Source organism: Mesoplodon mirus (assembly GCF_964341445.2).
Source record: "Mesoplodon mirus genome assembly, contig: HAP1_SCAFFOLD_631, whole genome shotgun sequence".
NCBI classification, from domain to species: Eukaryota; Metazoa; Chordata; class Mammalia; order Artiodactyla; family Ziphiidae; genus Mesoplodon; species Mesoplodon mirus.
Window position 1 is genome coordinate 34,627 of NW_028295395.1, and position 27,878 is coordinate 62,504.

At 36.4% G+C, this 27,878-nt stretch overlaps 1 long non-coding RNA gene across 2 annotated transcripts; it reads left to right on the forward strand.

Moving 5' to 3' along the window:
• The first annotated feature begins 5,454 nt into the window (after window positions 1-5,454).
• LOC309797492 lies at window positions 5,455-25,193 on the forward strand. 2 transcript variants are annotated; one of them, XR_014292663.1, is made up of 3 exons: window positions 5,455-5,738; window positions 15,439-15,810; window positions 24,978-25,193. It is a non-coding gene; the product is annotated as an uncharacterized lncRNA (long non-coding RNA). The 2 variants fall into 2 exon arrangements; XR_014292664.1 differs by lacking the exon at window positions 5,455-5,738 and having other exon boundaries at window positions 15,044-15,810.
• The last annotated feature ends 2,685 nt before the right edge of the window (window positions 25,194-27,878 follow it).

The window sequence follows — 27,878 nt, forward strand, 5'->3', positions numbered from 1 at the left end:
AATAATTACTACTCAAGTAACATTAGAGAAACAATAAGCTAATTCTCATAACCTCATTGATACTATGCCATAGGTAAATTACCGTTCAATAGTTTCAACATTCATAATTTGATAATTGTAAGCACATATAAACTTAAAACTAACTCTTAAGTCAAACACGCTAAACAAACAAGTTTGCAGGGCCCCAAGGCTTATATAAAGTAGGGCAAGGGTCAAAGGAAAGGAAAAAACAAAAAACAAAAATGAAAAAAAAAATGCCATCTCCTACTGGCCCAAACATCTGTCTAAAGAAAATAATTTAGGGGCATCAAAGAGAAGATAAAGACTTTATTCAGTTAATGTGCATGAGGGAACACATGAAGACTAGGTAACTCTCCAAGTTGAAGTAAAAGTGGAGTTTTATAGGGTCTGGGGAAGAGAGCAGTACGTGTCCTTGTGGCTTGGCTCAGGTTACACTTTTTGTCTTCAACTACTCCAAAAATTGTGGTTACAGCAGCTGGAGATAATTCTGTTTTTTCCTGCCCCTTTCTTAGTAACACTGGTACAATTCCATCCCAATAACTGCCAGCATACTTCTTCTGAGAGCCATCCTTTGTAAGCCTTGTGTTTTGTTGGGTGGTCAATCTTCAGGAGACAGAAGTAGCAAAAACTAAAAAAGGGGGAGAGGGGGAGGACAGAGGGCAGAGTAGGAAGGGGAAAAATGGAAGAAAGTAAGGGTAGAAGGTGAGGGAAATGGGGAACTCTATCATGTCTAATTTAATCCTTTTACACATCTTTCCTAAAATTCTGAATTTCTTTCTCATCATATAAATATCACTTGGGGTCTGAAAAAACATGTCAGGACTCAGTGAAAGGCTATGCAATTTATAAATTCTTTGAATCTTTCTCCACAATTGAATTTTATAGCCCCTTTCAATTACTTTATTTATTTTTTTAAAGAAGTTTTTTTTTGATGTGGACCATTTTTAGAGTCTTTATTGAATTTGTTACCATATTGCTTCTGTTTTATGTTTTGGTTTTTGGCTGAGAGGCATGCAAGAACTTAGCTCCCTGACAGGGATCGAACCCACACCACCTGCGTTAGAAGGCGAAGCCCTAACCACTGGACTGCCAGGGAGGTCCCAGCCCCTTTCATTTGTACTCTGTAACCCCGATATCAATAATGTCATTTATTCACAATAATCATTTGCATAACTAAAGTTTTTATGCTCAGACATTTATACAAAAGAGAAAACACCCAGTTCTGGATATTTATTAGAGGGAAGTTACTATATGGTAAAGCTAGCAACTCAATTACTGAAAAACATTTCATCCCAAAAAGGATTATAGAGACAATTCTTCCTTTTCTGTTTCTGGTACATTTCAGTAGTTTGAATGGATTAGAACTCACATATGGTTTCAATAAATCTAAATTATAGAACATTATGGAATGGATTCATTAATGACTTTGGAATGAACTACTTACAGTTTGAAAGTTTACAAGGGTCTTGGTGGTGTTTAGCTTTACTCTCTGGAGCTCAAAGGACAATTATTATCTGCATTGAAACACAATGTTTTAATTTGCAATCTTCTTCTACCACTATCTCTATTTTGGTCCAACTCTCTTTGAAAGAATGAAAGGTCCTTGGCATCGATTCCTACCTTTCTGTTATATGGCCAATACATACTGACCCTATTCCTTCCAGAACATTTTTTTCTCTTGTCTTCTCTCAAAATGTTACTTTACAATTCATTACTGACACCTCAATTTTTCAAGTCCAAAATATGACAAAAACATTTGGACACTTTATTGGTGTTTACCCAATTAAATATGCCTTTACTTGATTTCCTTATTATAAAATGTAATGTTTTTCTGAATATTACATTAATTGTGCTGAAGCGTGTTAATCGGTTAACTGTAAAAATGATCTCAACTCTATTCTTGTTTAGAATAACTAGACTTTGAACCAGAACCTCTCTGGAGTTCTTGCTGTTTCAGAAAATGTATGAAAAAGATAGCAATTTAGCACCATGCGTATTATAATTAGCTTAATCGTTGTCAGCATGTAGCTATAAACCAAATACCAATTAGTCCTAGTTGTATATCCATGGGCTTTTCTGGTTGTCTTTGAGTTAACGTTTCTTATTTGTGCAACTTAACAGCTCCCCCAGTGTGCAAAGGAAAATGTTTTTTTAATACATTTTTATATGTGCAAATTAACTGCATATTTAGCTTCATTATGCAAATAAGCTGCACTGATAAGTTCTTATTAGCAAAAGACAGGTTTTGTAATGCTTAAAATTCAACAAATGTAAGAAAGCAATCTGTGATATGCTTCAACAGTCCACGAATGGTGGTTAGGTCTTATTAGAGATTTAGTTACTGTTTGACAATCATTTAATCCCTACAGCTTCCTGTATTTAACAAAGCCTATTTTCCGAATTGCAGAAAGTATATATATCAGAAGGAGCCATGTTCACATATTACGATAGTCACGGAGAAAAAACAGAACATATTTATGCTGAGAGAAGTACAATATCCTGAAAAAGATTTAAACATATATTGAGAAAGACATCCTTAAGCAGAGCAAGTCACATACTTACAGAGACCCACAAAGATTCAGAAAAATATATTCAGAAAAAAAGAAACATACTTGGATCCAAAAAATGGATCGGAATGCCCTACAGAAGTCTAATAAATGTTCACCCAACTCTGTTTTCTCATGTTCGGGAACACAGTTAGATGATGTTTTCCAGCCTTGTTTGCAGATGTGGTCATGTGACAATTCTAGATGATGGAAAGCAAGAAGGTAATGAATTCCACTGCCATGCTTTTCCCATAATGACATCTTACGTGCTTTCTGCCCTGGCTGAATTGGGTGGACATAAGCTCTGTGGTGACCATGGTAGCTCTGTGTTAAAAATGGCAGAGATGCTGTTAACTCAGATCCTTGATGTGGAAGTGAGTCCTTCCTTGAGGTCCATTATCCACCACTTTGTCATCTACCTTGGACAATTGGAAAGATATGAACATCCTGGAATGTTAAATGAAAAAAATATGGTATTTGAGTCATTATACATCTTGATCTATTACTTTGGCCTAGCATGCTTAATACAGTGAAAGATATAAACATAAAGGACACCTTCCAGTTTTTTATCAACTTTGAATTTTTCCTTCAAGGACTGTCAGAGTTTGTTTAGTTGAAAAAAATGCTTTGATGTACTAGACTTCAGTTACCATGAAGTCTTGTCTTATAGGCCAAATATCAGGGCTTAATGAAAGGGATAGGAGAGTGTAATTTAAGTAGCAAAGGACTAGAAATTAAAAGGTATTATTTATATTCATGACACTATTACTTCTAGCTGGTGATATAAACAAGTGAATTTTCCTTACTGGAACTCCTTTTTCCAGATCTGAAAGATGTGAGCGTTTAGATTAAATGACCACTCAAATTCCACCATACCATAATTAGCATTCTGTGATTCTATAATTCAAAAGGGCTCAAGGTATTACAGAGGTTCTTCTCTGTAAAACAGAGACTAAAATTAAAGTAGGTGAAAAATTATACCATGTGCTTTGTTTTCCTTCTATTTTTTTCTGGGATTTTTGGCACTTGAGCTCTAGCCCTGATATAATCCTGAGCTAGTACCTATCAACTGTCTCATTTATTACAACTCAAAATGATAAAGTCATATAGACAATTTCTAAAATTATTTCAAAATCTAACATATCATGGCACTGGGAGATAGAAAGTGTTACTCTCCAAGAATAATGTGTTTATTGGAAGCTTTGTTAATCATACCATGCTTCTGTGAACAAAAGAAAAATTTACACACTATTGGGATTTTGAAACAGGATCTGTGTGATAATGAGCAAGTTGTTGAACCTCTCAAAACTTTATTGTCCTCAACTGTAAATGGGGGTTAACATGGGCCTCCCACTGTTGTTATGAGGCTTAAATGAGGTTAGAAATGTGGATGTTCCTAGTTTAGCCCTTGCCATGTAGCAAACTTTCTGCATGTCTGTTGGCTTATTCCCTCGTTTTTTGCACAGTGTAGAAAAAGTATGCTGCACAGTAGGCCTAACTCTGACCCAAACACATTCAGGCCACTGTGAAATATTCAGGATGGTTTATGGCTTAAATATTGGCAGAACATGCAGGTTGTGCAAAAAGACAAATGGAGATGTGACATTGTAAATTAACAGTAATCATTGGTGAATATTTTCTTAGAGTTGTATCATTTGTGCTTATAGATAGAATGAAAATAATTTCTCATATTGTTATTTTTTTAATATTAAGCAACTGTTTGCCTTCACTTGATCTTAGCCAAAAGGCCAAGAAGCGATACTGTATGCTTTCAAAGTAGTAAAGGTAATTCACATTTCCTGATCATATACTAAATGCCAGAGGTGCTTCTTCTTTGTTATAGAATTTAATCCTTATGATCAAACTTTCAACGTAGGTGCCCCCCCTTTATTATCTAGGTGAAAAAAGAGGGATCAAAGAGACTAAGTCATTTGCTTGAATCATCTATTGAACTCAATGTAGAAAGGAAACCCACGTACAGATTCAAATCCAAGTTTGGTTCCAAAGCCCATTTTCTTTTTACTATATCATTTTAACTTTCAACAATGAAGTCTACACCACCTCCCAATTATCCTGCTTTAATCTGTCCACTCTTACTGTACTCATCATTCCTGTCAAGAGAGTTAATGTATTAAAGCTCAAAAACACAAATTGTAGGGTAGAGATGTAGGGGAAGCATAGCATCTCAAAGGCTTACTAATCCTCTCTAAATGTTGCTTTGCTTTGTGAAGGGCACATTTGTCCCAAAGTATTTAAACATATATATTTATGGACAGAAAGTGAGGAGGCAGCAGGAGCATTCTGATATGTGGTCATGTCAAATACAACTTGGTTAGAAAAGAGAAGAAAACAAGAGAAACTTTGTTGTGACAAACACATGATGTGCATGATGTCATTTGGTTGTTGTTGGCAAAAAGTCTATAGATGACATCTGTTTATCTATTTGTGAACCAGACACAGCCAAATTTTGTACAATGTCTCTCTGTACAGTCTCCTGAAGGAAGGTCCCTTGTAAGTGACAATGTGTCAAAAGTCACCAAAAATCTGTTAAAATTTAACTTCTGTTGAGAAAATAGTGTACTTGATGAGTATGTGTGGAGAATGTATTGAATCCAGATGAGACTGGTAATTCTGTCTCCATTAGCAACAAACACCCAAGAGAATGAAATGTTTAACTTAAAGAAAAGATTGTCTGTGATCAGAATGGCGATTTCCTCGAGAGAGGACAAAATGCAGACAACTACACCACCTGGGTATGTTTCAAAATTTTAGTTCCCACCATCCTCCTGAATCATTTTATGTGCACAAATCAATGACCTCAGAAAATGTTTTACTGTTGCGTCTGGAAAGAATTTCTTCATTTTTTTAAACTGTGTTCTTTCAAGGATTGTTATTTATAAAACATGTAAGAATTGTCATCAACCCCCCTACAAATTAACTTTTATCTTTATTTGTTGGTTTTTTTTTAGTTTATCATAGGTAACTTCTGAAATACTCTTGTATCTCTGGCTCACCTCAGCAGAGTTTCTATATATGCACAATTTGTATACCAGTGGACTCTATTCATAAAGAAGGAAAATTTCCCGTGTCCATTGTATGCGTCTGTTGGAAGACTCAGTGGAATTGAGAGGACTCAACTCAGTGGAAGAGTCAACCCAGTAAAATCTGTGGGTAAGTATTATAACTGAAACGATTGGTTGCATATACAGTGATCTCAAAGCATTGAGGTTTTTTGACTTACAACTTGCTGAAAGACAGAAATTAAACAGAACAGTAAACAGTTCTATGAGATAAATATATGCTCATTCTTTCAGATATCATTTGCTGTGGAAAAAAAAAAACCCTCATGACAAAGCAACAATTTTATTTGCTAACAATTGCACAAGTCAGCAATTTGGGCTGGGCTCAACTGAAAAATTCTTCTGTTGGTGTCACCTGAGATCACTCATGTAGCTGCCATGATCTGGCAGCTCAATTGGAATTGAATGAACTAAGATCCCCTCACTCACATGTCTAGTGGTTGGTGCTGGCTACAGCCTGGAGCTGTAGGCACAATAGGGCGATTTGTTTTCTCCTATTCCAATAAACATGTCCAGGCTTCTTCACAGGGCAGTCTCAAAAGAGCCAAAGCAGGACAAACCCCAAAGTGCAAGTGTTTTAAACTTTGCTTTCTTTACATTTGTAAATATTGTATTAGCCAAAATTTACCTGCTAAATCCTGTTCCTTAATGGAGGTTCAGGAATGTCATATTGCAAAGGGACTTGTGTGCAGTAACAATTTGTCCTCTAGTCACAGATTATTCATATTCCTCCTGCATGCAAAATATTTTCACCCCCCATCAAAAGAGTGACACCAAAGTGTTCTCTATTCCTGCAAATACTAATTTCTACTCATCTTCTCATTCCTTTCTATTGTTTCCAACTATCCCACCAACATTTCTTTTCATATCTTAGAGTGCTTTGTGTTCCTGTCTTCTGTATATGGTCTCACCTTCCACCAGAGGAGGTAGTAGAGATTAGTGGGCAGTTGATTCAAGAGAAAAATTAGGTTATCATCTATTTGAATTATTTATATCATCTGATTTATTTGGAGAAGATAAAATAGACTCCCTCCTCTTTGTTTTTCTCCTACAACTGCTTTCCTACTACATCTTCTTTCTTACCCACTGGATGAATCTTGGGTAAATCTCCTAGCTTTCAGGTATTGGATGAGCAGCAATTTTAGATATCAGAAGTCTAATCAGATTGAATCAGAGTTTTTCTTTCACATCTAGTTTAAAGCTTTTCCTTTTCCCTGAGTTTAGACCTGGATCTCAGATTCCATATATCAGCATTGGATAAGGGGCAAAGGGTGAATTCCTGCATCCTCCAAGGATGGAAAGGAAGATGGGGAAACTGAAAGTGAGGGAAATGGCAAGATCTTTTTGACTGGTGCTGCTGTGATCTGAGTTTGCTCCCAAATGTGTGGCAGGTACTAAAATATCAGTTACTTCTCTGACAAGGCAGCCTTGTAGATTATTCTACTTCTGGGAGAACTTAGCTCAGCAATTCTCCAACAGAACCAATTCCTATTCAGCTGACTTCTACAGACCAAGCCCTTAATTTCTGCTCCTATGATAATAACCCCTTTTTTTCTAGGATGAGTCCACTTTGTAGCTCTACTCTTGAATGTGGTCCTCTCAAGAAGGCTAGGCTTGATTGCTTTCTGAACTGACCATTCTGACCCATAGGAACCCTGACCCACGAAATCCTGGGGCCCACTGTCTTCAGAGGCAATGTCAGACAGGGCTTTCCCTTTAACCTATTAAAGAAAGAGTCAAGGACTGTCCCTATAGACCCCTAACTTAGACAAAGATCAGCTTTTGCAAGATCTCCTTCACCATGCTTTCCTCTGATAGCAGCATGAGAAGGGCCCATGAGTTTCTGAAGCAGAAAAAGCATCCCACTGGAGTAAATGTCAATATTCCTTTCTGGTAAGCAGTTTACTGTCTTTCAAGTGGTTCGTAGCTTTCTCCCTGGTTTGATTTGTGTAGGAACACCTCCATTCCCACCTGCAAAGAGAGGGGAAGGGAAATGCCTCAGTGCTTTAAATGGGAAAAGCATATTGAACAGCCTATTACTTAAATATTTATTTATTTAACATTTTCCCCCTCTACACACTTAAGGTCAATTTCTAACTTAGCAGGCCTCTGAAGTATCTATCTCTACTGTTCTTTATTTATCATTTGTCTATTCTGTGTGGATTTACATATTTGTTTGTGCAGGATGATGGTACCAGGAGACATTCATCTTAGCCTAATCAGAAAAACAAAAGACTCTTCTTTTCACTCTGCTGTATTTTGTGATTGGTGCTGCCAGCATTCATCTCCACAAGACTCAATTTTCCATTTCTTCATTAACCAAAGTCCTGTGCTTCCAAACACTGTTTGTTATGATTTTTTAGCATTACTGCCTCAAGAGTGCTTTTCTTCTAAGACCACCAAGTTGGGACAACCAGGCCTCCTCAGGGAGCCCCCTCATCCTGAACAAGCCCCACTTGGAACAGGATAACGGGTTGGTGATCTCAATTTTTACACAGTCTTTCCGGCCTTGTTTTGCACCTTGGCTACCTGAACCCTTAGCCATCCAGCCAGCCTGGTGTCTTACTGCTGTCATATTTCTCTGCACTACTACCAACCAGGGGTCATGATTTTTCACATCTTTCTTGACTCTTGCCAGCTGTCGTCTGAAATATTCTGGGAATCCTTATTTATCCTGCTCTCAAGAATTCTAACTTCAGGTAGAAATGGATAGGATTTAGGCTTCAATTGTTATTTTAGGACAGCACATTGATTATCCAGTTTTGTTTTGTTCTGTTTTTCCTTTACAGATTTTTTCCTTCCCCAACAACGATAAGGCAAGGGATGGAAAATTCATATTTAATACACAAAATTTCTAGCTTGCATTCAAAGAGTCACTAAAAACAAAACAAACAGATAAGATCAATTCACGTTTTTAACTTAGCAACAAATATGTGTAGATGACACTACTATCTAGGACCATACCAATAGATGAGAATGGGCTCTTAATTTTCTATTTTAAATGTCTAGTAGCAGAGGGTATTGGCTGATCCATTATAAATTCTACCACTCAATCCTTCTAAATTCTTCTAGTACGGACTCTACTGAAATTAATCAAATTTGTTCACACAAGTAGCCAGATAAGACCAAAGGTATAGAAAATATCACTGCAAAGTTTGTAGAGCCAGTTGATTTTTCCACAGTCCTTTGCCTCTTCCAGGTCACTTTTTTTTTTCCTTAGATACAATCTACTGTAAAAATGTAAGTGGAAACAGCTATTACACTCAAAATTTAAGTAAAATCTCAAGATTTATCTAAGTCCAAAGTAGCCTAAATCTATGTCTGAATGTAGAGTTGATTACATTAATAGGGGGAATAGTATTTTTGAAGTGGCTTTCTGATCCTGGGTTCCCTAGACAGAGATGGACGCTCATTTGAGTCATATACTTCCAAGGCCCTTGCATGGGCTCTAACAGTGTGTTCACATTGTTATACATAGTTTTAGAAAGTGACAAAAGTGCTATTTAACCACAATTTAATATATTTGCTATACTCTTACACTCCAATATCCTCTTAGTCATGTTTCATCTATTGCCTGGTGGCTTTGGTGTGGCACAGGCATAACTAAAGTGAGGTAGAGGTATGAATCTGTTTAGTTTGGTTTGGTGGTTTGCAGTCACTTCTGTATATAGTTCAGGGATTGCTAACTATCCACCCAGTCGCAGGAATGGCTTCAGAACACCCACTGCTGCCCCCCTGGGATTGTGACTGATAGTGCAAGGTCAGAGGTTTGGAGAGCTATGTGAAAGTATCCTATGGCACCTGATATCAGCAGGAAGTAGCTAACAATCAATGAGTTTGCTTCTAAAACTATTTAACATTAGTTACTGAATAAGAACCTTTGAAATGCTCTGATATCTTACAGCTCATATATAAGAGAATCTTGAGGGATTTTTTTTCTAAATTTGATAATAATTCTAATAATGTATTAAAATGTATTTAAAATTTAAAATCTAATAATGTATTTAAGAATAATGTATTTAAAATACAGTAATAAGGTATGAAGCTGAAATAAACTTTTCTAAAACTATCAATAATAAAATATTTCAATCAACAAAAGACTGGATTATCTGAGAAAAGATTGAATTATCTTACTATTATTTCTAAGGTAAATAATAATATAAAATGTAGTCACGTGAAGGGGTAATCAAAGAATAGGCAGCCAAATATCAGGAAAAAATGTAGTAAAATATAAAACAGAAATGATTCCAGTAGTTTATGAATAAAAAAATTTCTATTTCTCTGGATTTTTTTATGTTTATGGTTAGGTTTTTAAAAATGTATAGTTTTTCACGATTTCATTTACAATTTTATGTATAATTTTTATTGTAATTATATATTTTTTAAAGAGGTCCCCACAGATTGCATAAGCTTCAGGTCCCACAAGACCTGGATCTGCCCCTGCCCATAGGGTATATAGATTAGATAGATAGATGGATAGACAGATAGATAGATAGATAGATAATCTAGAAAAAGTAAACAGCTCTCTCTAGTTCATGTCAGCTTCTAGGAAATAATATTAGTGAAGGCAGACAATACCCAAACCATACAGGACTTTATGGGTTAAAATCAATATTTCAATGCAACCAGCTGGCACTTAGGCGCTAACTAGGAGCCAGTGCAAACACACAGATGACTCACATAAATAAAGCAAACGTCCTAATGCAGGACATGTGAAAATTAAGACAACAACATGCCACTTAAGAAAATTATCTGAAGAAGCCAATCCCTTTGTAGGGATGGAACATTCTCAGCAAAACCTTGGGACACATTAACAGGATGGCTTCCCTACCCTTTCCCGTAATTGGCTCTCTGGCGCTCTTAGTGAAGGGGAGATGGATTTAAGAGCCATTTGGATTTGGAGAGGATTTGTCTGAAGATAGATTTACAATTAGGTAAAAAATGTTTCAATCCGAATATTACACTATTTGGACAAAATAAAAATCCCATTTTAAAAAATAGGAATTCAGGTTCTGGTTTTTTTGCTTTTTAATTAAAGGCCTTTCATCATTTCTGGGTTACTGCTGGCTATGGTATTTGAATGAATTATCTCCATTGTTTCAGGTTTTTCGAATTTAACAGCCTGTTCTGAAGCAACATGCTTTGGGATTAAATCCAATTTATAAAGGTGTACCTGAGAAGGTTTTCTTTAATATTCTTGAACAAGAGAATTTCAGTCGCTAATAAGTCTTGGGCAATATTTTTATATTTTTTAATAAAAAATTAATTTTCGTTTTCTTCTTTTTAAATAAACAATCTTTGAAACAGAATTCCCTAAAATCATGAACACACAGTGCAAAATTCCAAAAACTCTGAAGATAACCAAACCTATATTTGTATGCCAGCATTACCCCTTCTTAGATGAAAGACCATTGGCAAGTGGTTTCAACTCTCTGAGCCTCACTAAATTCACCTTTAAAATGAATCTTGTATGGAGCCTAAGTTCTCATCCTGTGGTGAGGGTTAAATACGATCCCAGGTGAAAACATTTTAACACTGGCCATTATAAAATAATTAAAGTCATCTTGAAGCTCCCTTTCAACTTTTTATTTTTGAAATTAATTGAAGTTAACTTGCTGCTAAAATGCTGGTCCCAAAATTCTGGGGAAAAATTCTTAAAGGAGCTAAGAAGAAAGCCTAGCACCATATTGAAAATACATCAAATAGAAATAAAGTACAATATCTGCTAACACTGATGAGTTAGTGTGGGGGAGAGGGGGGGAGGTGTTTAAGAAAGAGGATGAGAACAAAGCAAGATTATTTTCAGTGTAGAGTGCCTCCTCTCTTTTATAGATGACTTTTAGTGTACTAAGCAAGAAAATCAACCATGCCTTCCATATCCTTTGTTTTGTTAGGGGGCCTTTTTAAGGTCACACTTCAGATATTCCAATAAAGAAATCAATACTGTATCCTACTCTCAAGGACTTGAAAACAAATTGCCTGACTTAAAATATCACACACACACACACACACACACACACACACACACACACACACATACTATCTTTATTTTTTTATTTTTTTCCTATAGTGACAGAAAGGGGATGAGGCTCAAAATTTTGCTGGTGGTGAAGGAAATGACAATTGACGAACTAGATTTTGCTTTAATTGTTCTTTTTGTCTACTATTAATAATTGTAAGTTTATCTTTCTTTTCATTGAAGGAAACAACATAAGTGAGTTATTACTATCTAATTTGTAATTTTTATTTTAAAATTTAATAATTTCTTTCATGCACCTGAACACTTTTAAGAAAATACTAGAATTCTTCAACAGTAATAATCCAAAAGTCCTAAATTTGTCTGAATCCTATATTACTGACTGATAATGGCAACATCTACATAACAACGAGTAATTATTTCCATTGTTTGTGTGCTCAAGTGCTAGGTTAACTATTTTATTATATTGTCTTCATTATTTCTTAAAATAGGCTTATGAGATATTATTTTAACACTTTAAAGATGAGGAAACTGAAACTAAGTTGAAGTAAATCTCTTGTCAGAGGAAGCTATCCAGAAATTGATCAAATTAAAACTTACATTTGAAGTGAAGTATTTCAATTTTTCAAAGATTATCTAGAAAGAACCATGCTCTGAGCCACTGTTTGACATAATGAAAACAATATTGATAGCTCATATTTTAAAACTTTCAATATGCCTAGAGTTCTATCAAATCCTTTATCTATATGGTTTTTTAAATCGGTACAAAAACCCTATGATTTCAGTGCTTTTATTATCTTCATATCTTCATAAAATCTGAATCTTGGAGCGGTTGGCAAATGTACTGAAAAGTCACTAAGTTTTGCCCATCAAACCCTAACTTATTGTATCACTCTACAAGATGCCTTCCTTATGCAGATTAGATAGGTATCGATATAGTGTAGATTGAAAGATGCCATAGTTTGCCCATAAACTGATTCACATCTAGAGCCTTTGGGTTAAGTTATTGTTTAAAGGCAAATGACAGGTGATTTACCTATTAAGTTGTTATTACCTAATCCATGACATATCTAAGGCCACCCTGGATCATCCAGAGAGGGGACTAATGAAGAAACACAGAGGGCTGTTGGTAAGGGAAAATCTTACCCTAAAAGAACAATTCAACCACAGCAAAGCAATAAAGCTGTGATTTAAGCTTTGTGACAAAAAAGAGAAAGAACAAGTTTAAGGTACTAAAAACAAGCAACCGAAAAACTTGCAAATGACTAACGTGCAGAGAGCAATATCTGTTTTAGGTGTATTAATAAATATATTGTTTCTTCAAAAGAGGTCAGTACACTTTAAAAAGCAACATATCTCAAGACTTTCTGTCACTTGCAATTTTTCAAATGGTTAACACTTTTATTATCACTTTGGCACTGTTATATCTTCCAATATGATTAAAAATTTGGAGATAAATCAAGTTTTCCAAAAATTGCATAGATTTTGCTTAGAGCCACCTATGTGCTTACTGTGATACTCTCTACTAAGTTGTTGATACTCTCTACTAAGTGTAGTAGAGATCTTTATAGATGTAAAATAGATGAGCTCCAGAAAGGCAGTCTTTAAAGTAATATTCATGCCTTAAATAAATAAATCCACATTAAGTCACAAGATATTTTTGTCCCTCAGAAATGTTCAATGGCAGAAAGGAAAGAAAGAAGTGGAAAGTTAGCCACCACAGTAGTAAGCATTGTGGTTCATCTGGGGTATATTTTGTGGACCCTTCTAAAGTGTCATAACATTTTTTTTCCCTGAGAACCCAAAACGTCTTCTTACATCATTGAGAAGCAGGCTTCTCTGTGGAGTTTGTGTGCTCATTTTACTGGTTCTGGGAGTCTCAGATGTAGAGCTCTCACTCTCCCTCCAGCTTTGACACTTTCTCCCTATTCCCAAATGAGAAACTTATGATGGGCTTGGGAATGCTATGTTCTAGAGGAACACCACTGTAGAGCCCTTAATTTATCAAACTAAACACATCAGTCTTTCTTTCTTGTTTCCTGGTTCCTGACCTCTCTTCCTGACTCCTGTCCATAGTTCCCTTTCCCCTCCCCTCCACATAAACCAAAGGAGGAAGATCTGAGGAGGAATTATGAATGGTCTTCTCTTCTCATCCCCAACCCACATTCCTGGTTCAAGTTTTCCTTTTTAAATTCTTTTCTGACAAGGTGATTTCCTTTCTTCTCTAGTGTATTCCCTGGTAGGGTCAGACCTGGTCCTTGAAAACTGATCCCTACCAGAGGATTGCAGGTCTAGAAATCGATACCTAATGGGAGGGCTATTTTCCATCCCGATGTCTTCACAGTCAAAGAATCATTTTTTTGGCAGGTTTTTATTTCTTAACTTCCAAATATGTATTCAATAAGCATATATTATGTACCAGTACCTGTCATATCTTGTGCTCATTTCTAGGGATATAATGATGAATTGGATATGTGCTCTGCTCTCAAGTGTCTTTCCATTTAATATAAATATGACTGAATACATCCAGGTACACACTGGTTATAGTGATTATGTTTCCAAAGATGGTCACAACATTATCTCTCATCCTGTGTGTTCTTTTGCAGTGAGATTTTGCCATTCTTCTATAAAGATGTATAGTTGATTTCCCCTTTGTTTGAATTCAGACTTGCCCTGTGAACTGTTTTCACCAACAGTATGTGAAGAAAGTGATGCTGCATAGTGTTCAAAGCCAGACCTTAAGTGTCTCTTTGGAACACCCTTTCTCAGAAACCAGTCACCATTCTGTCAGGAAACCCGAAAGCTAAGTGCAGAGGCCCAAGTGGAGAAAACTGAAGCTTCCAGCTAACAGACCCAACTGAGCTCGCCCTCAGAAGCTCACCCCAACTGTTGACCATGTGGATGGGAGCATTTTTGGATCTTCCAGTCAGCCCAGCATCCCAGAATACACCACATGAACCAAAATAACTGTGCAGGCAACCCATAGAATTATGAAAATCATACATTATTGTGGTTTAATCCACTAAGTTTAGGGTGGTTTGTCATGAATCAATAGATAATTTAAGTAGGTGTGTAGCTTAGATTTTTCTTTGAGACTGGTCTCTTATACCATAATACATAAATAAATGAATGTGTATATATGAATAACATACCGTAATTAAGTAAACATGAATTTCATTTTAGTTCTCAAAGAAGTAATACTATATACACAATAAGTTCTATTGTACTTCCATTGTGGGGAAGTATTATTTCACTTTTTATTTAAGAAGAATTGGGGAACTCTGCTACAAACCAGACACACTTCTTGGCACTGAGGAAGAAACTAGGGACCTCACCCTTAATAAGTCTCAGTCTAGTGAAAGAGATGGGCAATTGCACTTAAGAAATAAATGATGTGCTCCATTGAAGAATGTAGCTGACTCCCCTGATACCTCATCTTCACATCACTTGAGCCTACTTCTAAATTCAGCCTCATTTATGCAGAAGTTTCCACGTGAGCTCAGACTCACATTGCCTTGGCAGGGATCTGCCTTAAGCTCCTGGCCTCCATCTTTCTGCTTTTTACCTTAGGAACGTCTCCATCACAATGGAAGCCTCTGCTTGAACATTTAGGGGAGTTAATTCTCCCAGGGGCAACTCTCAACCAATGAAGGAAGGCAGGCAGTGAATAATGGAAGCCAGCTTCCATCCTTCAAATGGACAATTCTGGGAAACATTCTTCATGTTTCTCAGATATTCCAAGAGAATTAAGTACCTGGTGCTTTCTGTGGCACTCTCAATAATGCACACTTACATAAAATTTTCTTTCTTCCAGGTCCCACTCTCTTTTTCCTTCTCTCTTCAAAAACAAACTACCTGCATCAAGCTTTGTCTCAGCCTCTGCTTTTGGGTGAACTCAAAACAAAACAATGAGGGCTTCCCTGGTGGCGCAGTGGTTGAGAGTCCGCCTGCCGATGCAGGGGACACTGGTTCGTGCCCCAGTCTGGGAGGATCCCACATGCCACGGAGCGGCTGGGCCCGTGAGCCATGGCCGCTGAGCCTGAGCGTCCGGAGCCTGTGCTCCGCAACGGGAGAGGCCACAACAGTGAGAGGCCCATGTACCGCAAAAAAAAAAACAACAAAAAAAAAACAATGAGCAATGGTCTGGGAGCACAAAGGAAGGCCACTTGAGACTGGAATAAGATAAGTAAGTTGTCTTTGGACTAACATTATGTTCAGCAGAACACATGTTGATTGAATGATTGATTGATTGAGTGATTAAAGAAAGGAGCTATCATCTTTCTAATCTGAACAATAGGCATTTGATAACTTTAAATCTACAGTACCCAAATTCAAGTCCCCTTTGGCTACTTGGAAAGGCAAAAGAAGAAAATCAGAGAGAGTAGGATGGTTAAGAATCAGATGAATAAATGCAGTAACCAGATGTTCATGTTAAATTTAAAATTAATGTGGTGAAAAAGTATGTAGTTTGTCAAGAGAGTCCATGGAATGGAAAATATTAATAACAAGAATGTCTTATAAATGATATACTTCCCAAACAGCTGAATATACAAGATAAATTCAATTTCAAAGCCCTTGTGTCATTAACAAACTACTCATGATTTTCTCACTAAGTTTATGGATTCTCCAGGACCTTCTGTGCATTGCCTCACATGGTAAAGCTTCATTAACTTCTCTTCCCTATTTTGTTATTGTTTGACCTCTGAATTAATCTGTCTCTGTAGAATTTCCATCACTATTGTTTTCTCCAGACCAAATAAAAGAAGAGTATATTCAATTTGAGTGAGAAATGTTGCACAAACACTCACTACTTCCAGTTTTATTAGGAGTTATTTGTAGGCCAGCAAAAGTAGCAAGGAACAAAGCATTCCATTTGATCAGTAGTTTTCATGTTTTAACAAGAGGTTTCATGGAGAGTTGTTTTATTGGTGCAGGAGGAATGAGGCAGGAACTAATTATTAATTTCAAATTTAGGTAAAACTAAATTAAACAAGTGCAATCAGGTTGGAGTACAATAGCTCAGAATAGAAATGAACCCTTCTTAAAAAAAAAGCCATTTGCCTTCCCTTGTTGTCAGTTACAGCATGCCTAAGGAGAAGGCATAAAAATTCATCTACTCATTTCCCTTTGAATTAGGTTTATTCATATAGCAAAGTGTGAGGAATCAGGTTTGTGAATGTGTGAAGTGAATCAGAAACATACATGGGCCATGTGTATCTTTAACTACTCCATTGGGTTGGCATGATTTCCACTTGTGAGGAGTTTGATCTTACAATGATACTCAACACAAGTAATATTTACAGATAAAATTTACAAGTCATGCTAATTGTTATATTACAAAAAAACCAAATTGGTGAATTGTGCCACATATTTGAAGTTTAATCTGTGTATCTCTGTATATTTGAAAATATAATCCTATTATAAATTATGTAGTCATCTGTTTTACGATGTTTTCATTAGAATTTCTACAAGTCATTTGTAACATACATAACAATCACTTCTTTAAATGCTATTTCTCTCCTTAACATGTTTTGCCTGTTTTCTGTTTCAAGCCAAGTAGTAAAGGCATTATTATTTTTAAATACCTGTATGTACCTTTCTCTTTGTATATCTCAGCTCTTTCTTAAATTTTATTTATCATATTTCTTTCAAATCTGCCTTGTGAAACATAATAAACCTTTGAATCTGTAAGTATGCTTCTCAGTAGTTCCAGATTGCCACTTAGCTCCAGGGTGGATAACTAAAACTGCTGTAATGCACAGTATTCCCCAAAGATGCATTTAATCATTTGCTTCATTCTTGTTTTTACCTACTCTGAACTTCTACATCTTAGGTCAGGAAAATTCCACCTTATTTAGTGGTCTAAGAATAACAGTTCTCACCATTATACAACCCACCCAGATTTCAGTTCCGAGCAGAACTGAAAGTCAGGGATTTTATTCTGCTTCATTCATTGCCATATCCCCAGTGCCCAGAACAGTCCTGGCACAGAGTGGGAACTCAAAAAAAATATTTTTGAGCAAATACATAATCATTAATTGTGGTACAATATTAAGAAAAATTATCATTTTATTAATTTGTGACAAGTACTCCATAAAAAGTATCAGGTCTTTTCATTTTAATTTTGAGTTGTTCAACTGGACCTCTAGCCAACAGAAAGGCCCTGCCATTTGTTAAACAGTCTTGAAACTTTCCAAACCCAAAGCTCAGCTGGTAGGCTGAGCTTGGTAGAGCTCACCACAGTGATACGTTTATACCTCTCTCACCACAGCCCTCAGGGTAACCAGCATGAATCTGGTGGTCAGCTGTCTGGGACAGTTTGAAACATCGTCAGAGCTGCTGGGCATATTTCATTTTATCTCTGCACCCTACCGCCTCACACATCCCCTCCAACCCCCACCCCCAAATTTATGCCAGATTTGAGTCTGATCCTCTTCACAGAGTCTGATGTGCTGTATCAACCAAACACATGCTTAGCCACATGAACTACAATAATACATATATTCACCAATGCTAATTTGGAGTATTTCCTCACCAAAGAGTAAGTGTTAATGATAAGTCAGTGTGGCAAAGGAAGAACCTCTGTCCTGACCTGTAAGTGAGGAGCATTTTCTGCATATAAAAATCATATTGGAGATATTTTGAAACTCTCTGAGTGGGAAGAATATCTAAGGGTAGGCTAGATGGCAGAATCAAGAAAATAAAACATATATAATGACCTAAATATAAGAGAAACATATTTCTCACTCAGTTTTAGTTCTTTTGGTCTAACTGCTCTGAACCATGTTCTTCTATACATGACTTTCAAGGTTGTTTGGGGGGAAGTCTCCATTCTAATCATTTGGAAGAAGAAATGCATGACTGTGAGGGATATATTCTTATTGGTCATACTTGGAAATTGTAACTCAATTCTGCTCACATTCAATTGGTAAGAACTCAGTTGCTGTACCTAACAGCAAAGAAGACAAAGGAATATGGTCCAGCTGAAAGTTCATTAAGAAGAAACAGATTGTGGTGTCTATGAACATTCACAGTTCAGGTCTCCTGCAGCAGAACGTATAATTGACTATGGTCCCCAGCTGCTGTGCCTCTGGGCCCACCACTGTATAATGAAAATTATGCCAAGTCTAATACTATAAGTCATCAAGGCACACACTTTAGCATACCTTCTTTCTTATCTGAAGCCTCATCCATGAAACGTTAAATAAAGACATATATGCAGAGTAGAGTGTAGTGGTTTCAAGTATAGACTCTGGAGCCAAAAGGTCTGGATGACCTTGGGCAGATTACTTAACCTCTCTGTGCCTGTTTCTTTATCTTAAAATGGAGTGAGTAGTATGTATGTTGCACAGTTAATGAGAGGATTGAAAGAGTTATGCATGTAAAATACTTAGAAGAGTGTGCGGTGCTTCTCCACTATAAAACAATTAGCTATTATTATTCTGCCACTATGCTCTATGGGACTCTGGGTTTTTTTGAATGATCTTCATAGTTGTCAGGGTGAGGTTCTAGATGTTTTACCCCAGCTTTCAGGAAAGAAGCTTCAATTTTATCAGTTTATTTATTGACTTCTTTGTGGGACACAGGTCTATATCAAGGTTTCAAGGTTTGCCTCAGTTGTAAAGAGCTACCTTGGCTAAAGATATATCCCTCCTAGGAGTATATCTGATGGCTATTCAAGGCAGAGGTATAAAAGCCTCACCACGTCACCCACTGCTGGATAATTTTGGTAGACCTTATCTACTACAGCCCCTGGTGGATAGAGGGAAGGCTTGGTCTAGCCTGCAATGCGGACTTCCTTCTTTTGCCAAGGCTTTCTTCCTCACTCTCTCTTTCATTGGGGTCATTAGCCCTTCATGAATACACTGCCCACAAAACTTCCGCTCAGCACTCAGTGTCTGCTTCTGGAAAACCCAATCTTGAAAGCACTTCTGCATGAGATTCTTTTTTTTTTTTAATTTATTTTATTTTATTTTTATTCATTTACCTATTTATTTATTTAATTGGAGTATAGTTACTTTACAATGTTGTGTTAGTTTCTGCTGTACAACAAAGTGAATCAGCTATATGTATACATATATCCCCTCCCTCTTGGACCTCCCTCCCATCCCCTGCCCCACCGCCATCCCTCCCATCTAGGTCATCACAGGGCACTGAGCTAAGCATCCTGTGCATTACAGCTGGTTCCCACTAGCTATCTATTTTACACACGGTCGTGTATATATGTCAATCCTAAGCTCCAAAAAATCTACAAGCAATAAAAGCTGGAGAGGGTGTGGAGAAAAGGGAACTCTCTTGCACTGTTGATGGGAATGTCAATTGATTCAGCCACTATGGAGAACAGTATTGAGGGTCCTTAAAAAGCTAAAAATAGAACTACCACATGACCCAGCAATTCCACTACTGGGCATAGACCCTGAGAAAACCATAATTCAAAAACACGCATGTACCCCAATGGTCATTGCAGCACTATTTGCAATAGCCAGGACATGGAAACAACTTAAATGTGCATGAGATTCTTAAAAGCAAACAACAAACAGGAGAAACCACTAGTCTAGTCTAAACAGTTTAACATCTTATAGTGACCTCTCATTGATTTATGAATTTAAGATTTTTCTGCAATAAGATTATAAATGTCTCAAAGGCAGGAACTTGATTACATAGATGGAGAGGCTTAATACCTACTTACTTGACTCCATTGTTGGTTGATCGATTAATTGATAGTCTCATGGAAACTTTTTATGTTAAATACATTAGCAGTATACAAAAAAGTTAGCACATAGGTTTATTTCTAACTGCTTAATATAGGTACCCCAAGTAGAAAACTTCAAATGTGAAGAATTTATCCTAATTGCAAAAAGGAAAGAAACAGGAAAAGATTTCCTAAGTTTAAAAAATAAACTGTCACATGTCTATTAACCAAAGCTTTTAGCAGTTATTTACTACCTTGCCCAAATTCTTTGGCCTTCTCCATCATAGCCAGACAGATAATAATCTACTTAATACAGCCTCATATGTCAGTGTTTGTCTCGGCTTTGAGCATTCAGGCCCAACCTGGCAATGCCCCCAGGAACCAGTGGAGCCTGCTGTAACAGGATCTGCTCCCAGAGATTCTGTTGATGGCTCTAACAGTTGAATCTTCTTAATAGTGAACTGAGGAGACCTTCAAGATGGTCGAGGAATAAGACATGGAGATCACCTTCCTCCCCACAGATACACCAGAAATACATCTATACATGGAACAACTCCTACAGAACACCTACCAAATGCTGGCAGAAGACCTCAGACTTCCCAAAAGGCAAGAAACTTCCCACATACCTGGGTAGGGCAAAAGAAAAAAGAAAATACAGAGACAAAGGAATAGGGATGGGACCTGTACCTCTGGGAGGGAGCTGTGAAGGAGAAAAAGTTTCCACACACTAGGAAGCCCCTTCACGGGTGGAGACGGGGATGGCTGGGGGGAAGCTACAGCTTTTTTTGCTATCAAAAAAACAAACAACCCAATCCAAAATTGGGCAGAAGACCTAAATAGACATTTCTCCAAAGAAGATATACAGATGGCCAACAAACACATGAAAGGATGCTCCACATCACTAATCATTAGAGAAATGCAAATCAAAACTACAATGAGGTATCACCTCACACCAGTCAGAATGGCCATCATCAAAATATCTATAAACAATAAATGCTGGAGAGGGTGTGGAGTAAAGGATACCCTCTTGCACTGTTGGTGGGTATGTAAATTGATACAGCCCCTATGGAGAACAATATAGAGGTTCCTTAAAAAACTAAAAATAGAACTACCATATGACCCAGCAATCCCACTACAGGCATAGACCCTGAGAAAACCGTAACTCAAAAAGAGTCATGTATCACAATGTTCATTGCATCTCTATTTACAATAGCCAGGACACGGAAGCAACCTAAGTGTCCATCGACAGATGAATGGATAAAGAAGATGTGGCACATATATACAATGGAATATTACCCAGCCTTAAAGAGAAACGAAATTGAGTTATTTGTAGTGAAGTGGATGGACCTAGAGTCTGTCAAACAGAGTGAAGTAAGTCAGAAAGAGAAAAACAAATACTGTATGCTAACACATATATATGGAATCTAAAGAAAAAGAAAAAAAAAAAAAAGAAAAATCGTTCAGAAGAACCTAGGGCCAGGACAGGAGTAAAGACACAGACATAGAGAGTGGAGTTAAGGACACAAGGAGAGAGAAGGGTAAGCTGGGACGAAATGAGAGAGTGGCATGGATATATATACTACAACTGTAAAATAGATAGCTAGTGGGAAGCAGCTGCATGACACGGGGAGATCAGCTAGGTGCTTTGTGTCCACCTGGAGGGGTGGGAAAAGGAGGATGGGAGGGAGAGGCAAGAGGGAGGAGATATGGTGATATATGTATATGTATAGCTGATTCACTTTGTTATAAAGGAGAAACTAACACACCATTATAAATCAATTATACTCCAATATAAAAAAAATAAAAAATAAATTATACTCCAATAAAAATGTTCAAAAAAAAAGTCAATAAATAAAAACAGATTTGGAAAACTACATGTAATGTAAAGGATGAACAAAGGGTTAACACAAAAAGAACTCTTGGGCTTCCCTGGTGGCGCAGTGGTTGAGAGTCCGCCTGCTGATGCAGGGGACATGGGTTCGTGCCCCGGTCCGGGAAGATCCCACATGCTACGGAGCGGCTGGGCCCGTGATCCATGACTGCTGAGCCTGTGCGTCCGGAGCCTGTGCTCCACAACTGGAGAGGCCACAGCAGTGAGAGTCCCGCGTAACGCAAAAAAAAAACAAACAAAACAAACAAACAAAAAAACAACTCTTACAGATTGACAAGGAGATAAACACTCCATAGAAAAATGGACAAAGGATATTCAGAGGCAATTTGTGAAAAAATGGAGATGCTCAAACTCACTAGAGCCTGAGGAAATGCAAATTAAAGAAAGCAACAAGGTGATAGATAGCCTTATAAGTAACAATGTCAGAACTTTATGAGTGACATCCACTCCTGCCAGGCATGAGGGGAAAAGAATATTCTCATACTTTGCTGATGGAAATGTGAATCGTTATAGGTTTTTTTTGAAAAGAAACTAGAAATAGCTGTTAAAAATTAAAAATACATATATCCCTTGACTTAACAAATGTTACTTCCGAGACTGTTCTAAGGAAAAGCATCAGGATTTAAGATTATATGCTCAAGGATATTTCTAACACCAGTAACTGGGTAAAACCTGGAAGAAAATGAATGTGTGTCAATAGGGCAATGGTGAATAAATTATGGAACATTCATCCCATGTAATATAATGTTTCCATTAAACAAAAAAGAAAGGGATTTCCATGAGTTATTGTTGCATGAGTAAAGGAAGGTTCGGAAAAGTTTGTAAAATATGATCTTATCCTTATAAAACAAAAATGCACTCCCTGCCACATGTTTATATATGGAGAGATGTTTACATATAATTGTATAAGCATGAAGATAAATGAAGGAAGATAAATATTCTAGGTGTTTAACATGGATAACAATGAGAGAAGGAGGGAAAAGGAGAAAACCAAGCAATACAGAGAAAGAAAACTTGAAAACACTGCACTAGAAACAACTCTAGTATGATCACATCGACGCATTTATAGAAAACCAGATTTGTGTATATGTGATCAACAATTTTTAAAAAGACTCCTGACTTTCATGAGAGAGAAAGATATTCGCACAATAAATATCCCTTTATTTTCTTTCTCTTTTTTTAATTGAAAAAAAAACAGTGAACTGAAATCTGCCTCAGTAAAACTTTCAATGGGCTTCATTTTTTTTTACCCTTTGGAGAAAAAAAATCATAGGTCTGCCCTCTTATAGATTACACTCCTTCAAATATTTTAAGACAGCTCTTGAAATCCTCTTAGGATGTTTTCTTTACCAAGCTAACAATTCTTTGTTCCTTTAAGAGAGGAGTTTCTCAGACTATTTGCCATTCTGGCTTTCTTTCCCTGGATGCATTTAGTTAGTCAAAGTCTATCAGAAAATTGTGGCAGCCAAAACTTAATATCATACAGCACAGTTCATGGGTATTCTTAGTCTCCTTGTTTTGGACACTTTGTTTCTATTACTGTTTTCTACATTTGCAGTAATTTTTTAGTTCCTTGTTATATTATGAGGTCCATTTCAGTGGCATTTCTGTCAGGTCTTTATAATTTGCTTCTCTCCAGCTTAATTAGCCATTTACAATATACAGAATTCCTCTCCCCTCACCCTTCCACCCTCTTGTCCCAACAAGGATAGAATTTCCTCATTAATATCATGGAAAATGTTTCCCATCTGGCCTTTTTTAAGAAACCATTATAAGTAGGAATCTTACTCAGACTTTGAGTGACATTGTTCCACTTACTGAATACTGGCTCTATGTGTATACTTTATAGGGTCTCTGGGATCACTGCATGTAAAATACAATCTATGAAATAGAATTTTTATTTTTTCTGTTAAAATTTTATTTTTATAAAGGTAAATTGATTCAGAAAAAGGGAAAATTCCCCCAAAACCTTCTGAAAATTCACAGCAAGGTTGCTATTGTTATTGTTTGTGGATTTTGTTGTTTAGTCTAGATTTTATACTTTGTTTATATTGGGCTGAGTCTACCCACCTTTATAATTCCTGGGGTCTAGCTTCTTCTGTAATTACCTCAGAAATGCTGTCCTGTGGGACACCTGGCCCAAGAAATTGTGTAAGCTTTTTTTAAAAAACAAATCTGAATCTTATGCAGCTTCACAATCTTGTGTCAGATAAAGCCAAGAATTAATTTTGCAAATTACTGACACAAATATAATATACACTATAGTGGTTTATTTCCTGTAAAACTTTGATTTTCATTTGCATTATTTATGAAGAACTGATTTTTCCAGAGGTTCAACATACAATGCAAAAGTGAAAGAAGTTAGTGTGTACTCACAGATTGTTACATATAAGCAGTCAATAGCCTTGAACTGAAGTTTCATGAAATTTTGTCTCTCACCAGAGCAAGCCATATGTCACTTAGGAATTCATGAAACTAAGATGAATCTCATAAGAGATATTTTCCAAAGCAAATTTTGCTTGGGGTTCAGAATTTTTTAAATGAAAACAATTGTTTCAGGCTTTAAAATTCTGATGTTTCCCCTCTAGAACACAACTGGAAATTCCTTGAAGGAAGTGACTGTGTCATGTTCATCTTTGTAACCTCAGTCCCTAGTACCATGTTGATAGTGAGTAGGCCCTAAAGAGATGCTTGTGGATTGAGTGAATAATGAATGAATGAATAATAACCTGGGCCAACTGTGAAAGTGAGCATCTTATGACAATCACAGGCATTACATCAAAAAGACAGCAGAAGCAAGGTGAAGAGATGATCAGGGGAGCTACAGAGGAGGAGAAGTAATTGGAACACTGTTTGGGAGACCAGAAAAGAAGATGTAGCAGGAGGATGAGAAATCACCACGGACCACAGTATATGGCAGGAATGGGAGGCAATCAGCAACATGAGCAGAAAGCGAGCCAGTGTGCTGCTGGGAAATCTGTACCAGGGAGGGGATGTGCACAGTGTGTGGAAACAATGTGGGAAGATAGTTCTCAGTGCACAGAGCATATGTAACTTGTTAATTGGGGGATTTAAAAATTATATTTGATATATAAAATTAATAAAGATGATGAAAAATTAAAACGAAGAACAAGAAAATAGATGCAAAGGAGTCCTTAACTACATGTGTTTAATGATCATAACAATTTATTATAAAATGCTTAGAGCTATAGTCATGCTCATGGGATGAATGATTTTCACGGAATAAAAACAGCTGTGGGGAAATCACAAACTGTAACAGTATCAATAAAAGCATTAAAATGAAAAGATGTACCTTGAAATATTATTCAAGTAGACAACATATATGCAGTTATCTTTTATGCTCTACATGGCTCCATTAAAATTTAATTATTAAAAAACAGACCATATTTTGTAAACAGTCAGTATCAGCCAACTTAACCTACCACACGAATTTTTTCAATGCATTGGTATATCTTAATAAATATACACTTAAAAAAAGATCATATGGCACCTTCTGTATTACAACTTGTTATAGAACAGGAACAGAAGATGCCACATAGCTGGGTTGGATGACTCTGGGTTTCACATGAGAGCATCTGCACTATGACTATTAGAAATGGATCGTATGTAGAAGGAGTAAAAACCAGTGGTAACATGGGCTATAGACACAAGGAAAATTTCATAGTAAAATCTAAAAAGGATAAACATCTTATTACATATTGTTACCAATATTTCTAGAAATTCTTTTTCTTTAATTTTGTTTTTAAAATTTTAAATTTCTTTTAAAAAAGAATTACCCAGGATGTGCAAGATGGATGCGTTTCACTTTTCTTTGAGAGTATGTGTATATAATAGCTTTTTAAGTTCTATAAGTATCACATTTATTGCTTTTGAATATATTTTTGTTTTTAATTTTTATCTAATTTATGATTTCTAACAAATTCATGTGCTTTATTATTTGTGGAGGGGCACACTAACCTAAGTTATTATAATAATGTGTTATGTGACTCAATTAATACTGTATTTTGCGTTTACACAGAATTATTTTTTTTAGTTAAAATTTTTCTCATACTTTATTTCTTTTCCTCCCAGCAATTCTATGAGATAAAAAGATTAGGCAAAATAATCTCCATTTCAGAGATAAAGAAACTGAGAAATAACAAAGGTAAGTATTTTGATTAAGGTCATACAATTACTTGATTTCCTAGGGCTCTAATTCAGTTTTTCCAAATTGTCTTTCTTTGAATCCCTCTAGACTTTCCTGCCTTCCATTTCTACATGTCCCTGTCACAAAGGACTGAACAGAGCTGCTAGTCAGAATGTTGATATCTGAGCAGAAGACAGACAAATCAGGGTAATACAGACAAATAACTGCCATTCTTAGGTTCACACCTCTAAGGCCTAAGCAGGATACTTTTCTCATTTCAAAAAATGATAAAGTATTAACACTATTTAGCCATAATGCTCACATTAACTGTCTCAAAAATAATCATCTTATAACTTAGATTAAGCAATCATCTTTTGGGGAAGAAATAAGAATTAAATGGTGGGATTGTACTGGAAGAACTTAAATTAAAGCACTCGACTCTCATCTTCCTGATGAGAATGTTTCTAATGCATTTTATAGGTTTTAGGCATATAAGAGGTGGCACGTCCTTCTGGACAAAAGACCACATATCATTCCAGTAATCCTGATCACCTATCACCATAAACACTCTCCTTTTCTGAAGGTTCCAGCTCATGAATTTTTTAATACCATTCTTTTTCATAATAGTTTTGATTTTTTTTCTTTGACTCTCCATTATGCCATTAATATAATTCCACAGAGGCCTTTTCAAGTAGAACAAGAGCAGCACTTAATTACTGGAATTAGAAATGACAAACATCACAGTTTTTATCTAGTTGATCTCCTCTAAGTACTTCTCTGTGTAAATTTGATTAATCTTGGATCTGTGACATTTTAACTTTTTACAAAGATGTCTGAAATGATTTTTTAAACTCACTCTTTCAATTTCTCCAAGAAAAGGGAAACTTTTTTTCTTTCTTAATATGAGCCATTGAGTAGTATGATAAGAATAGTAGCCATCATTCAAATGTTAGCTTTTCTCTCCACTAAAGAATTTTCCTTTTTTCCTTCTCTAAGGTTGTTTCCCATTCATTAATATCAATAAAAATTTCAGCTAAATAAGTTAGGGCAGTTTGGTTCTTTAGATGCAAGTTATAGAAATTGACTATGGCTGGCATAATCAGGAAAACTTGTTGGAAGAATAACAGGTAGTTCCAAGAATCAATGGAAAGATAAACCAGGTTGTGAAAAAAAGACAGGAAAAAGGTCAACTGTGAGGGTGTAAGTGTCAGGAACCACTCAGCTATCTCATCTAGGCTCTCCATTGAAATGAATATACTTAGGCCATTTTCTCTATTGATTGTTTCAGGAGTGAAAGTACCAACAATGAGAATCTATTGGCCAAGATTGGGCCACGTACCATACCTCAATTAGTATAAGTCAAGACAGCTTGATTTCCAGTCTCATTAAGACTGTATAAAATGAGGGAGAGGCAATTCTTCTAAACAAAAGCAGGATACTCTTAGCAAAGGTAGAAGGAATAGGTAATCAGGCAGAAAAAAGAGCAGCAGTAACAACACATGTCCAGAACCATAAATCATAATG